Genomic DNA, 12,803 nt, shown 5'->3' with positions numbered 1-12,803 from the left:
GCGTTCAATATCATCCCCAAATCGCCCTTTGAGATCTCAGTTGATTGCACCTAATGGAGACGGGAATGGTGAGGTTGATTTTGGTGATAACGTGCAGCTTCTCCGAGGTCACAGGCTAGGTTAATTCCCTTCCAAAGGGATGGAGGCGAGAGGGAGAGGTAGAAGGACGTGAGCAGCCATTCTCCTCACTTGCCAGCTAACTGGGAACACTTTCTAATGACTGTCCCCCTGCCTCCATCAAGGGCATTTCTTCCACTTAATGAGCACACGGGAAGCAGGCATGGCTCAAGTACAAGGGTTCAGTTTGCAGTCAGACACAAATCACATTTCATTTATCAGGCCTCACAGATGACAGGATATCATCGAATCCCTGGAGAACCATATTCATTAAAAAGAAATCTTAAGTAATTACAACCATTAATTGACTCGAAACAGTTTCTGTTGGATAAGGTTTACATAATTCATTTGCCAGACAAAACAAGCCTCATCAAGTCCGGAAAAAGCTATTTCCAAGCCTCCCTCTATCTGACACTGTGTGGTCCTGGAAAGCGGGTTTATCAGCTAGAGCCTTCCCTCCCCCACTTTTTGGGGGACAGGAAACAGTAATTTGTACAGTGAGAAATGGGAACCTGAAAGAGTTTGACAGACTCACTTTGGGGTCCATAAGATGGTTCTGTAGCACTTTTTCACTCACCTTGTTCCTAAAACTGATGAATGAACATAAAAATGGGTTGGATTAATCGAGAACTCTCTGAATTTATGGTTTTAGGTGGCAGAGATGGATCCAAGACAGGGCTTTTCCAAAAAAGCTAAGCAACCATTTAGGACAAGGTCAAGGTTCAGTCCAAGAACTCCACTGTCACCAGAGTCACTTGCACGAACAACTGCTCTTGTCAGATCAATATTTTGTCAACATTCTCAGCGATTAGTCATAGATTCTTTAGCTCTAAGTTTTTAAAATGTGGAAATAAATTTGGAGAAAGAGATCGTGGGAGAGCGACAGCAAACACTTTCTTTTGTTCGCTGTGACATATAATTTTCTGACCACCTGGCAACACTGGCAACATGATACAACCACGGTATCAGGCTTCTGCTGTATCAGCACCTATTTCTGGAGAAATGATTCAGAGCTCAGATAACAAGAAAGTATCTTCTAATACAGTCTAAGGTCACTGTTGGGGTGTTAGGAGGATGGCTGCTGGTAACTCTCAGGAAAATCAGGAAAAAAGCACAATGCTGTGGGGTTTTTGAGGCGGCTCTGCTTTATTGCATGGCCCCAGGGAGGGTTAGTAAGGCTTGTAGGACTCACGGGGGGCGGGGGGTGGGGGGGCAGACACTTAACACCCAAGAGTGGTAGTCTCTGAAGTTTGGTTCTCCCCAGTCAAGCCATAGATTGGCCACCTCGGAGAAGCTTATTGAGGTGAATCTCCGCTGGCGTGGGGGGAGATCTTCCCTGTGGCTGGGAGCTGTGGAATGTCTCAGCAGGGGGAGGAAAGAGGAGTCTTCTGACCTGTTCTCAAGGAGAACATCTCTCCCAGGGGCTTAGAGTTACTGGGGCTCCAGATCCAGCCTCCTGATGGATGGTGCTGGTTTGCCTCCTATTGTTACATGGGCCTCCTGACCATCCCGGGGGAGGACTGAGCCAACTGACCTGCCTTCTCTTACTAGGTTGGGGTAGAGAAATGCTGAGCCTGGACTGCCTTTCCCTGCTGGTGGAGGGACATGAGACACCCTGCCTTTATGCTGTCCCCCCAGTCGTGGGACCCCAAACCAGGTGGCTTGTATCTCAGCCCCTTTCAGAGTTCTCCTCTGGTTGCCTCTTGTGTTATTTCTGGATCTACAGTTATACTTCGCCAGGAGCAGCAAGGAGAAATGGGTCTATGCTATGGACAGACTTAAAGAAAATAATTTTCATGCTATTTACTGCCTGGGACTCTGAATCTGGAAGTAATAAGGCAAAGACACAGAGGCTGAGTCCTAATTACCTCGGGAGTGGTTAGGCATGGAGCATAAGAGAGGCTACGTGATGCTTCTAGACACGGGGTCCTGGGGAAAGTTGGGTTCCGTACACAGGGGTGTGACTCGAAAGGGCTAACTTTGCCTGTTTCAGTTTTGAATTTTGGTCCAAATTACCCCTGTTATAAGCTTTATAAGCTTTTTATGAAGCATGACAAGTTTCATGAGAGAAAGGAGAGTTCAAGCCTTCCAGTTTTTAAGGGAGGTTTTTTTTTGTTTGTTTGTTTTTTTGATGTGGACCATTTTTAAAGGCTTTATTGAATTTGTTACAATATTGCTTCTGTTTTATGTTTTGGTTCTTTGGCCGTGAGCCATGTGGGATTTTAGCTCCCCGACCCGAGATCAAACCCGCACCCCCTGCAATGGAAAGTGAAGTCTTAACCACTGGACCACCAGGGAAGAGCCTGTGAAGGAGTCTGACTTATTCAATATCCTATAATAACTTTGCAATAACAGTAATTTAGCAAATAAATATCATGATTTGGAATAAAGTGTCAATCACGAGAGGCTAAAAAACTTTTTTTTCCCATGGAAAATCTCATAGATAGATTTTTTTTTTTAAAGTTTATTTGAGAACAAGAGAAAGCTTTTGCACATCTGACAAGGTAGACGTGTTTTGATAAGAGACGCCATCCATATTTCAGCTCTACCGATATTGCCACAAATGGAACATATTTTTTCTAACAAAGATACGGACATAAGTAAAGGATTGTGACTAAATAGAGTCACAGGAAAGGTGAGGCCCCACAGCTTATCCCTTAGACTGATTCATGACACAGGGTTTAAATCGAACAATCCAGTCTCCTAATGCAGTGGTTCTCAACTTGGTTTCTTATGAGAATGCCAGGGACTCTTCGAAAGAATATCCCCAATACTAGGCCGTACCCGAGTCAGAGTCTTGGGGAGTGGGACCCAGGCATTGGTATTTTTTTAAGCATCCCAGGTGATTCCAATGTGCAGCCAAGGTGGATGGCCACAGCTCCAGGGGCAGGTTAACTACCATCAACAGGTCCCTCAGCCCATTCACCCTGAAAGGAAGGGGCATCTGCTGGGCGTCGCGGCCTCTCGGTGATCCTGTCATTCACTCTGCTCAAGGACTCCAGGCGTTATCAGCTTTGGGTACAATTTAGAGCCTTTCCATTTGCCTTAGTGATTTTTAGAGCAATATTTAATCAGGCAAATACCATCAAAGAGAGGAAAGATGGAAAAAGAAATTTCCGTAAGGCATGATATGAATAAGTAAGTGAAAAAAACAATCTCAAGTTTAAAAGTGAAGGATGAGAAGTCAAAGCCTGTGAAATTTTATTTACACAAAAGAATAAAAATACCCATTTTAAAAGGATTGATTTAAACTTATGTTTTTTCAGCTTTTCCTGTTCCTTGAACATGAAACTGCTTCTAACTCAAAAAGATTTAAGATAGGTAATTATTAAATAAACACTCTTTACCTTCCCTCTGCAAAAAACCAAAAAGCCAAGTCCCCATTTTATTTATGGTAAACCAAACTATTTTCAGTTAAGAATATTGGAAACTGCATGAAACAGATTATCAGATACGTCAGCAGGAAGGTATGAGCTGTACAATGGCATTACAAAAAGTCCCCAAAGAAAATAAGATGGTAAAAACAATAATAGAAAAATGATAAAACACAAACAAAATAAGAAAACGCCAGATATTTACAGCCTCCCTCTGAAACGTGACCTGTTCTACGTTCAGCATGAAACAAACCTAGAGAACATTTCTCCATGCGCATCACAGATGAAGCTGGTGCCAGCCAGTCTGAGGGCGGAGACATTCGTTCCAAGAAGGGAGAAATGCACAGTTGCCAACTTGCTGGGATGATAACAATGTCTTGGGTTTTCCTGCAATTCTGTTACTGAAAATGACACAAAGTAAATGATCCGATATGGTCGTACAGAAATGACTTGTTTGTCACCACATTTCAGAACAAACTACTCAGAGTCAGAGAAAAGCAGAGTCTGGGAAAGCAGAGGTGGAGGGCCACGCAGCCACGTGAGGGATGTTTATCTTTGTGAGGTCGGCGGAGGGAAGCAGGGCTCTATAGCCTGGACGCTTCTGCACTAACGAGTCTTCTAATCATCAGCTCGTGGTTTTTTTGTTTAACTTCAGATCAGTCCTGTGCCGGTTTTTATTCTTTCGTTTTTTATGGCTGCTCTGACGGCTCCCTGAGGAAGTAGAAGAAGCAGGCTTCTGAGGTTTCACTCCCCGCGCAGATCCATCCAGATTCTCAGGGTGCTTCTGGCTGGGCTCGTTTCCCTGATTGTGGAAGTCTGGAGAAGTATCACTTTCCGTCCCACTTCCTGGCTCCCTCTTTTCAATGAGCTGGTCCTGAACTCCTGCCAATGCACTTGCTGCAGCTGCTGAAGTGACTGAGGGTTTACTGAAGAGCCGCTCCTTCTATCGTTGTTGCTATTGGAGTTTTTTGGTTCGTCAGGTACCGATCCCAGCCACGAATAGTGTTGCCATACATCTGAGTGTCTTCCAGGTAGCTTCCTTCAAAAGCACAGATCTGTCTCTCCAAGTTGGCCAGTGTTTCCACCAGCTCCTGCTTCCACTTCACGAGTTCCGTCTCTCCCGCCGGCTGCCCGGGATCTGCGGCAGCGCCGCCTTCTTGTGCATCACCGTGTTGTACTCTCGTGGGTAGATTTTAAAAAATAATTTCAAGCCAAAGTTTTTTTGTTTTTGTTTTTTTAAGGTCCCAACGTTATTTTAGACAATTTTCTGTGTCATTTAAATAAGACAGATTAATAAATTCATATTTGCCTAATATTTCTATTTGAAATCATACATCAAAAATACCACAGGGTTCCAAATTCTATAATCTGGAGAGATGAAAGAAAAAATACTGTTTTCAAAACAGGAAAGGCCCCGTGAGCACACAGCAAGGAGGCCATCTGCAAGCTGAGAAGAGAGTCCTTACCAGATATCACATCTGCGGGACCCTTGATCTTGAACTTCACTGCTTTCAGAACTGTGAGAAATAAATATCTTTTGTTTAAAAAAAAATGCCATTTTCCGTTTTAGGTTCTATATCAAGCAAAGTTCCCACTCTCATTTAGCACCTTTTCCCCTTGTCATCCTTTAATGAACAATTGATTATTTGAGACGGAGGCAGTTTTCAGAGTTCAAAGTCAAAAGGTTTTCAGAAGGTCTAGGACAGAGGTACAGTTGGAGCTGGCTGATTGACGGAATTGCCTAGAGAACTTTAGAAAATCCCAGCCTCTTGGGTCCCACTCCCTGAAACCTCTGAGTCAGTGGGGTGAGGCCCCTGAATGTATACATTTTTCTAAAGTTCCCCAAGCAGTTAAGGTGATTGGCTGCATTTGGTAACTAAGAAATTGAGAAATTGGTACATTTCCTGTGATAGAATCGAGAGAAAAAAAAAAAAAGCCCTCACCCTGGGTAACACTTTATTCAGGGAAAGCTAGAAGTAACACTGAAATATTAACTTTGCAATGATGGCCAGCACATTTTAAAAAGGATAATGAAAACCCAGAAACTATTGGGGAGCGTGCGATGCAAGGATTACATAAGTCGTGAGGTATTTAGTATGTGAGAAAAGTGACTGACATCGTTGGTGAAAGTTAGCCTTGGAGAGGACACGATGATTGTCTTCAAACATTTAAAGGACTCTTTTGAGGAGGAATTGGGCTTACACTGTTTTGGATGAGGAGCCTTCATCTTCAGCAAACTTCCCATGTGATTCTGAGGCAGGTGGCCTGAGCACCTCACTGGAAGAAGTGAGACGCTGGAGCTCTGCTGGGTGTGGGAGGGATGCAGCCAGACATTTACAGGTGGTTTGGGTGCTTGAGGATGAAAGAGCTGCTGGGAAGACTTCCATAACGAGTCAGCCAAGATGGATAAGGAAGGAAGGGATGGAGGGGAGGAAGGAAGGAGAGAAGGAGGGGGAGAGGGAGGGAAAGGAGGAAGGAAGGAAAGAGGGAAAGAAGAAGGAAGCAATAAAAGAAGGAAGGAGGGAGAGAAGGAAAGGGAGGGAGGGAGGGAGAAAGGGAGGAAGGAGAGAGGTAGGAATGCTCTGGGTTCAGAGGGCCCGCTTCTGATTAAATGATGCTTGTATGACTCTCTGCAATAAAGCTCAGCCATCTGGAAACAAAGCAGAGAAAATGAAATGACATTAACTGGAAACTGGAAAAGAGAAAGGCATGTAGAGTGAGGAGTCAAGGGGTAGAGGAAATTTTGGCTCTTAGTAAGAGCAGGTCAAAATGCAGGGTCTTGGCAAAGGGATTCTAGATGTGGAGTAGCCCCTACTTTTCATGGTCTGTGGACTGAGGAGATGGCAGTGCCTCCCCGCCCCTCCCCCCCACCCCCGGGAGCCAGCTGTCCAGGCTTTGCATAGGACGATGGCTTCAAACATGAGTGCGTGTCAGAATCAAAGGAGGGCCTCTTAAAACACAGGGTGTTGGACCCACCAGAGAGAGATTCTGAGTCAGTAGGTCTGGGAGGGGCCACAGGGTTTGTTTCTTTGATGAGCTCCTGGGTGGGGCTAATGCTGTGGTCCTGGGACCACACTTTGAGAAAGTGACCCAGGAAAAGCCAGGCTTCCATTCAATTAACAGGCTTGGAGAGGATGAGAACATGAGAAACTCATCCACCAGAGGGGTTTCCAAAGGGCAGAGTAAACATGCCTGGGTTACAATGAGCTGCTCTGGGGCAAGATTTCGGGCATCCTTACATGACTGGGGGTGAGTCGGATGGAGTCCAGGATGTTTTCCAGCAGCTGTAAAAGTCTGTATGAGCAGATCACACGTATCCATCACTAGTTACTTAACGTTGGCTTCCTTCTGTGTACATCCAACTTTATCAGTGCCCGGCAGTTTTCTTCTCTGTGCCTGAGAGGGCTTTTGGTTCAGGTCCAGTACTTCCCATAGCCTTTAGGGTATGATCTAGAATCTGTAATATCATGTACAAAGAAGCCTTTCACAAGGTGGCTTTGGAGCATCTCTGCCATGAAGAAATCTCTCCTTCCTTTTCTCGACTTTGGTCACAGCAGGTGGATCCTCTTTCCTTGTGTGCACCATGCTTTCTCCAGCATCAAGGCTTCACATGTTAGAATGCTCTTCCTCTTGCTTTTTGAGCTAACTTGTACTGATTCTTCTACTGTTAACTTCAGTGTCTCTTTGGGGAAAACTCTCCTCACCATCAAACTAGAGCACCTTTCTCCTTTTCTTTGACAACACGTCTCACTGTTGCGATTCCACGTTTACTATCACTTTCCATGTTTTGACCACAACTCCGGAATGGCGGAGGGGTGACCCACTTGTCTGCATTGCTCCAGGACTTCCCTGTTTTTACAATTCCAAGTCCTGTGCCCCAGGAAAACCAGGATGTTTGATCATCCTAGCCTTGTTCCCACCATCCCCCCAGATCTAGCACTTAGCTCTGTGATGGGAACATATTACGTGCTCAAAATATTTGCATTAAACAGAATGGAGTAATGCTTAAAGTGGGTAAAAAGGGAATCATCTTTGACTCTCAATAACCTTATGACCTCAACAAATATTACTTTGAGAAGGGAAAAAAGATGGCAAAAACTTACTATTCAAAATGACTTTGGGGGTCTGATTCCAACCTTTCACCTTGAAAGTTGCTAGGTAGATTTAAGACTGAAGATGTATGGTCAGAATGAATAAGGCCAACCTGCCTTATGGGGGTCCCCATTCATCCATTCATTCAGCAAACAGTACTGTTTTCTGCCTATCCTCCAAATACCTCCACCTCTCCATCAGGTTTACTAGCAAATACTGTTCATTTTCTTGAGAGTTTTCCGAAATCACCTAATGAAATGCAAATACTTTGGTAGGACATAAGCTCTGTCAGCTATAAATCTGAAGTGGGAAGGGGGGATTACCTAGAGCACCAGGACAAGGAGAACTTCTAGGGTGGCCTGGGTTAGGTTGTGGTGACATCTTGTTTCTGTTTCGATGTCCCCTCTTCACCCACATCCCTGGGGACATGAGTGTCTCTCTCAGTAAATGTACAATCTGTGCTCCTGAAGAAATGAAGTGCTTACAGGAAACAAAATGTCCTGAGTCACTTGAATAAACAAACTCGGTAAGTCCTCTGTAAAATCCTTTGTAATTTTAAACAGACTCTCAACTGTTGCGGAGTATTTAGGAACACAGTGTGTTTAAGAGCCAGCATCCAGGATTTCAATCTTCCAAACAAGAAAATTAGAAAGCGTGTCCTGTTCCCAGCGAGACAGAGTAAAGGCAAAAGCTATTAGGACAACTCATCTTCTAGAATATTAAAAACACCCCCGCACGCTCTTCCAGGTCAGAAGAACAGGGACCCACTGGAGCTTGGAGTGGTAAGAACAGCTGTATGGCGGTGCCTCTCGGACAGGTACATGGTAAGCTAGTGATTGCTCATGAAGACAGAGATTAAAGTGAGGGGAAAGGAAGCAGAGATGCTTCTCCTTAGACCGCGACTCCTACTTTACTCTCAAAGGATGCCTCTACTTCAGACTTTGGGGGAAAGGTGGGGAAAAGAAGAAGGTGAAAAGAGCCTGAGGAAATGGGGAAAGATGCTCCAGAGTGGTTTTCATCCGCTCAGAACCAATTCCTTTAACAGAAGAGGAGCTCTGCTTTCCTTCGCCTCAAACAGTGATGATGGAGGAGATTGGGGTAATCTTCAAAGCATTCTTGACCCGACAGCTATCTCCAAGACCTGTGTCTGTTGCAAGAGGAGCCTGTGGGCGCAGAGTGGACCAGGCCAACCCAAATCTTTCAGTACTTGTTCCTTCTGGGGTACCTGTTGCTATGTAACAAATTACCCTAAAACGTCAGTTGTGGAAAACAACCGCCATTTTATTACAGTTCACGATTTTGTGGGCCAGGAATTCCAGCAGGGTTCCATGGGTGACTCTTCTGTCCCACTGGGCATCAGTTGTGGTCATCTGGCGTTGTATTCAGTTGCCCGATGGGCTGGTCTGGAGGATCCAGGACAGATGCCTTGATGGGAGCGGTGGGCTGAACCATGGCCCCCAAGACATCCAGGTTCTAATCCTTGAGACCCATGAATGTCACCTTACATGGCAAAAGGCACTTTGTAGATGTGATTAAATCGAGACTTGTCAGATGGGGGGATTAGCCTGGATTACTCAGGTGGGCCCTAAATGTAATCAGAACTGTCCTTATGAGAGGCAGGGAGATTGACTCTAGAGCAAGGCTTCGCGAGAATGGAAACAGGGTCCTACGAGTCTGGCTTTGGAGCTGGAGGGAAGCGACCATGAATCAAGGATTTGGGGGGGAATACAGCTCTGGAAAAGACAGGGAAACAGATTTGCCTCTAGAGCCACTGGAGGGAACGAGGCCCTGCCAACACCTTGATTTGGGCCTGATGTTGGACTTCTGAACTCCAGCACGATAAGAAGTACCAGGTTGGGTACAGCAGCCATAGGAAGTTAGTACAGCAGGGATGGTGGGAAGACTGGACTGAATGCAGGCTATTGAACGGCAGGCCTGCCGGGGCCTCTCCAGTGAGGGGGCTGGTCCCAGGACTCCTTCTGTGGCAGCTCAGGGTCTCAGAAGGAGTGTTGCCAGAGAGGAGTGCAAGGTTCAGCACAGATCCTGCCCAGACCCAAGGGGAGGATCGCTGGTATGGACAGGACACCCTGGTACACAGTAGCTCCGTCACTGTCAGGGATGCAGCTCGCTGGCTCTCAGTGATCCACTGTCCTTGGCCTGATGTCCCTTTGTCTAGGAAGGCTTCCTGAACTCCAGCCAGTGCAACCACATTTTGTCCACCAGGAAAAATAAGGGAGGAAGACAAAAGCAGTGAAGGACACAAGCCAGCTATCTTTTAAGGGCCTTCCTAGCAGCTGTGACCCCCACTGCCACTTTCATGCCTGGCAAAAGAACAATAAAGGAGTGAATCTTTCATCTGGGTGAACAGGTGCCTAGCTAAAAGCCAGAGTTTCTTCTACTAAGGAAGACAGGGAAAACCATTAGTGGCTAGAACTTTGGCATCTGTGGCACATGCCACGCCTACAAGAAGAGATTAAAAACATGGGATCAGAAAAAAGAATGACCTGATTTCTGACTGGACTTTAGTATGTGATACAAACACATTAACATTAGCACATCACAACCCCCTTTCCAAAACCACATTAAAATCAATTTCAGGATGTGCATCATGAAACGACTTTTCTTTTCCCTAAAATTTTTTTCTGGTAAAGTTGAGATATATCTTATGTTCATTCATGTCTTACATTTGGGCAATGATGGTAAATATCTCATTGGATTTACTACCTCAAATTTATGAAGTAGATAACATCCTCAGGGTTCATAACGGTTAGTCAGGTTGTTCAAGCTCAGAGCCAGGTCTGAAATCCAGATGGATCTGCCTTCAAAACCTGTGTCCTTACTGTTCCAGAATATTTCATGCTTCCTCAAAATATACCCAAACTTTTGGACTTTAGGAAAGAAATAACCTTAATGTGAGGGGCTTTTCCCATTTTCTCCTGCAGTAGAATATTGTTTGGTGGTAGACAGAGGTAATTTCAAACTGAAGAAGAGAGTGGGACTGTAATATAAAGAAAAATTGCAATGAAATACTGGCCCAGTCAGAGAATTTTGTTTGACTATCTAGTAACTAGGGGTCCTGGGTCCTTTCAGCGACACCACAGCTACATAGTAGGTCTCAGCTGAATTTGTGTTATAGCCTGGTGGAGAGCCAGTGTGAACAATGCAAACTGAACTTCCGTGCTTCTAAGTACTATGGCAGATTCCTGAATGCAGAGCAGATGGAAAAAATAAACTCGAACCATTTATATCTGTCGTATATTGAAGGGGAAAAAATCCCCAAGTGGAAACATAGCTTGATTGGGTATTAGAAGAGTGTATTTTTTAAATATGATACTTGAAGAAATTTGAATAACAAAATGTTATTGGGTAAAAGTGGGTAAGTAGAGTGTCGGAATCCAAAGGTCTCCTAGAAGACAAGAGTTATCCTTCACCAGCATTCTAATTTAGTCAGATGTTCAAATAGTCAAGCCTTAAATTGAGGGGATGCATAACAGCATTTTGCTCCCAGATTGCATCTCAAGAGTAGACTTGAGTATTGTCATGACACAAATATATGCATACTGTTTATATGCCCAGAGCTTTCCCCCACAGTTCCTTCCCTGTATGACCTAGCAACGTGAAAGAGATTTTGAAGGAAGCATGTCTATATGGCATTGATACAATCTGATCTGATAGAACATCTGCTCTTGGCAGCTATCTCTTCTAGAGCGGTCTTAGACATCTGAGTAACTTTGTAACCAATAGCCAGCTCTGTTTACATAGTCAGAAGCTTCAAAACAACTTCCAGCCTGAGCTGAAAGCAGTGGTGTGGTTTAAAAGATCAAAGTCGCGAACTTCAGGATTTAAGCAGAAGAATAGTGAAATTCAACACTACCTTCTACCCCAGAGAAAGAAGTCAGCTGGACTTGGCTTTGTTGTTGGAAAACTGGAAAACCATCTGTGTTCATTGAAATCTGAACACGGAGTGAAATTAACCTCTAAATCCCATAAGGTCCTAAAGAAATCATCTATCCCTAAATTGGTGATTTATTCTCATTAATATTTTGGGACTTGTTGTCAGGTATAATCATCACAGGAGACATAAAATACATCTCCTGCATGTTACGAGGTTTACCTTTAAGACAGATTTGAATACCAGTTTCCAAACTACTACCAGTCAAGAAATCATTAGATATTTATTGCTGCTTATTATGTGTCTCTTGAGCTATGATGGAGTGTTGTTGATGATTTGCCATTAAGGAAGGATACTGAGTATATAAAGGGCATTTCTTTTTTTCCCAGTTTTATTGATATATGATTTGATTGACAAATAAAAATTGCATACATTAAAAGTGTACAAAGTGGGAGCTGATGGTATAAATCCTGGAGCCCAAAGGTCCAAGAACCAGGAGCTGCAAGGGCAGAAGAAGATGGACGTCCCAGCTCAAGAAGAGACAGAGTGAGTTTGTGTTTCCTTCACCTTTTTGTTCCAATGAACAGGATGATGCCCAAGTAGGTAGGGTGGATCTCTTCACTCAGTCCACTGAATCAAATGCTCATCTCTTCCAGAAACACCCCCATAGACACACCCAGAAATAATGTTTACCAGCTCTCTGGGCATCCTCAGCCCAGTCAGCTTGACACATAACATTAACCATCACAGTAACCATGCTGTACATTATGTCTCCAGAACTTATTCATCTTATAACTGTAAGTTTCTACCTTTTGACAAATATCTCCCATTTTTCCCCCATCTACCCCCAGCCCCTAGTAACCACCATTCTACTTTCTGCTTCCATGAGTTTGACTTTTTTCTTTTTTCACAATTCCATGTATAAATAAGATCATACAGTATTTGTCTTTCTCTGTCCAGATTATCTCACTTAGCATAATGCCCTCCAGATTCATCCATGTTGTCACAATGACTTCATTTCCTTCCCTTTAAAGGCTGAATAGATTTCCATTGTATATATACATCATCTTTTTTATTCATTCACTGAGGGACACTTAGGTAGTTTCCACATCTTGGCTACAATGAATAATGCTGCAATAAACATAACAGTGCAGATGTCTCTTTGGGAGGGTGATTTCATTTCCTTTGGATATATACCAAAAATGGTGTTGCTGGATCATATGGTAGTTCTATTTTTAATTTTTTGAAGAACCATCCTGTTTTCCTTAATGGCTGTTTACATTCCCATCAATAGTGTAAAGGAGTTCATACGGGGCATTTCTTAACCA

At 44.0% G+C, this 12,803-nt stretch overlaps 1 pseudogene across 1 annotated transcript; it reads right to left on the bottom strand.

Annotated features, from left to right (window-relative positions):
• Positions 1-1,330: 1,330 nt before the first annotated feature.
• Positions 1,331-5,403, bottom strand: LOC309608217 (chromatin modification-related protein MEAF6 pseudogene; annotated as a pseudogene). Its single transcript has one exon. The product of its transcript is annotated as a chromatin modification-related protein MEAF6 pseudogene (transcript).
• Positions 5,404-12,803: the final 7,400 nt, after the last annotated feature.

This window comes from Balaenoptera borealis (assembly GCF_965194805.1).
Source record: "Balaenoptera borealis genome assembly, chromosome: 12".
In the NCBI taxonomy this organism is placed as follows: domain Eukaryota; kingdom Metazoa; phylum Chordata; class Mammalia; order Artiodactyla; family Balaenopteridae; genus Balaenoptera; species Balaenoptera borealis.
The sequence above is the reverse complement of the archived record's forward strand: the minus strand, read 5'-3'. Positions and strand labels throughout refer to the sequence as shown.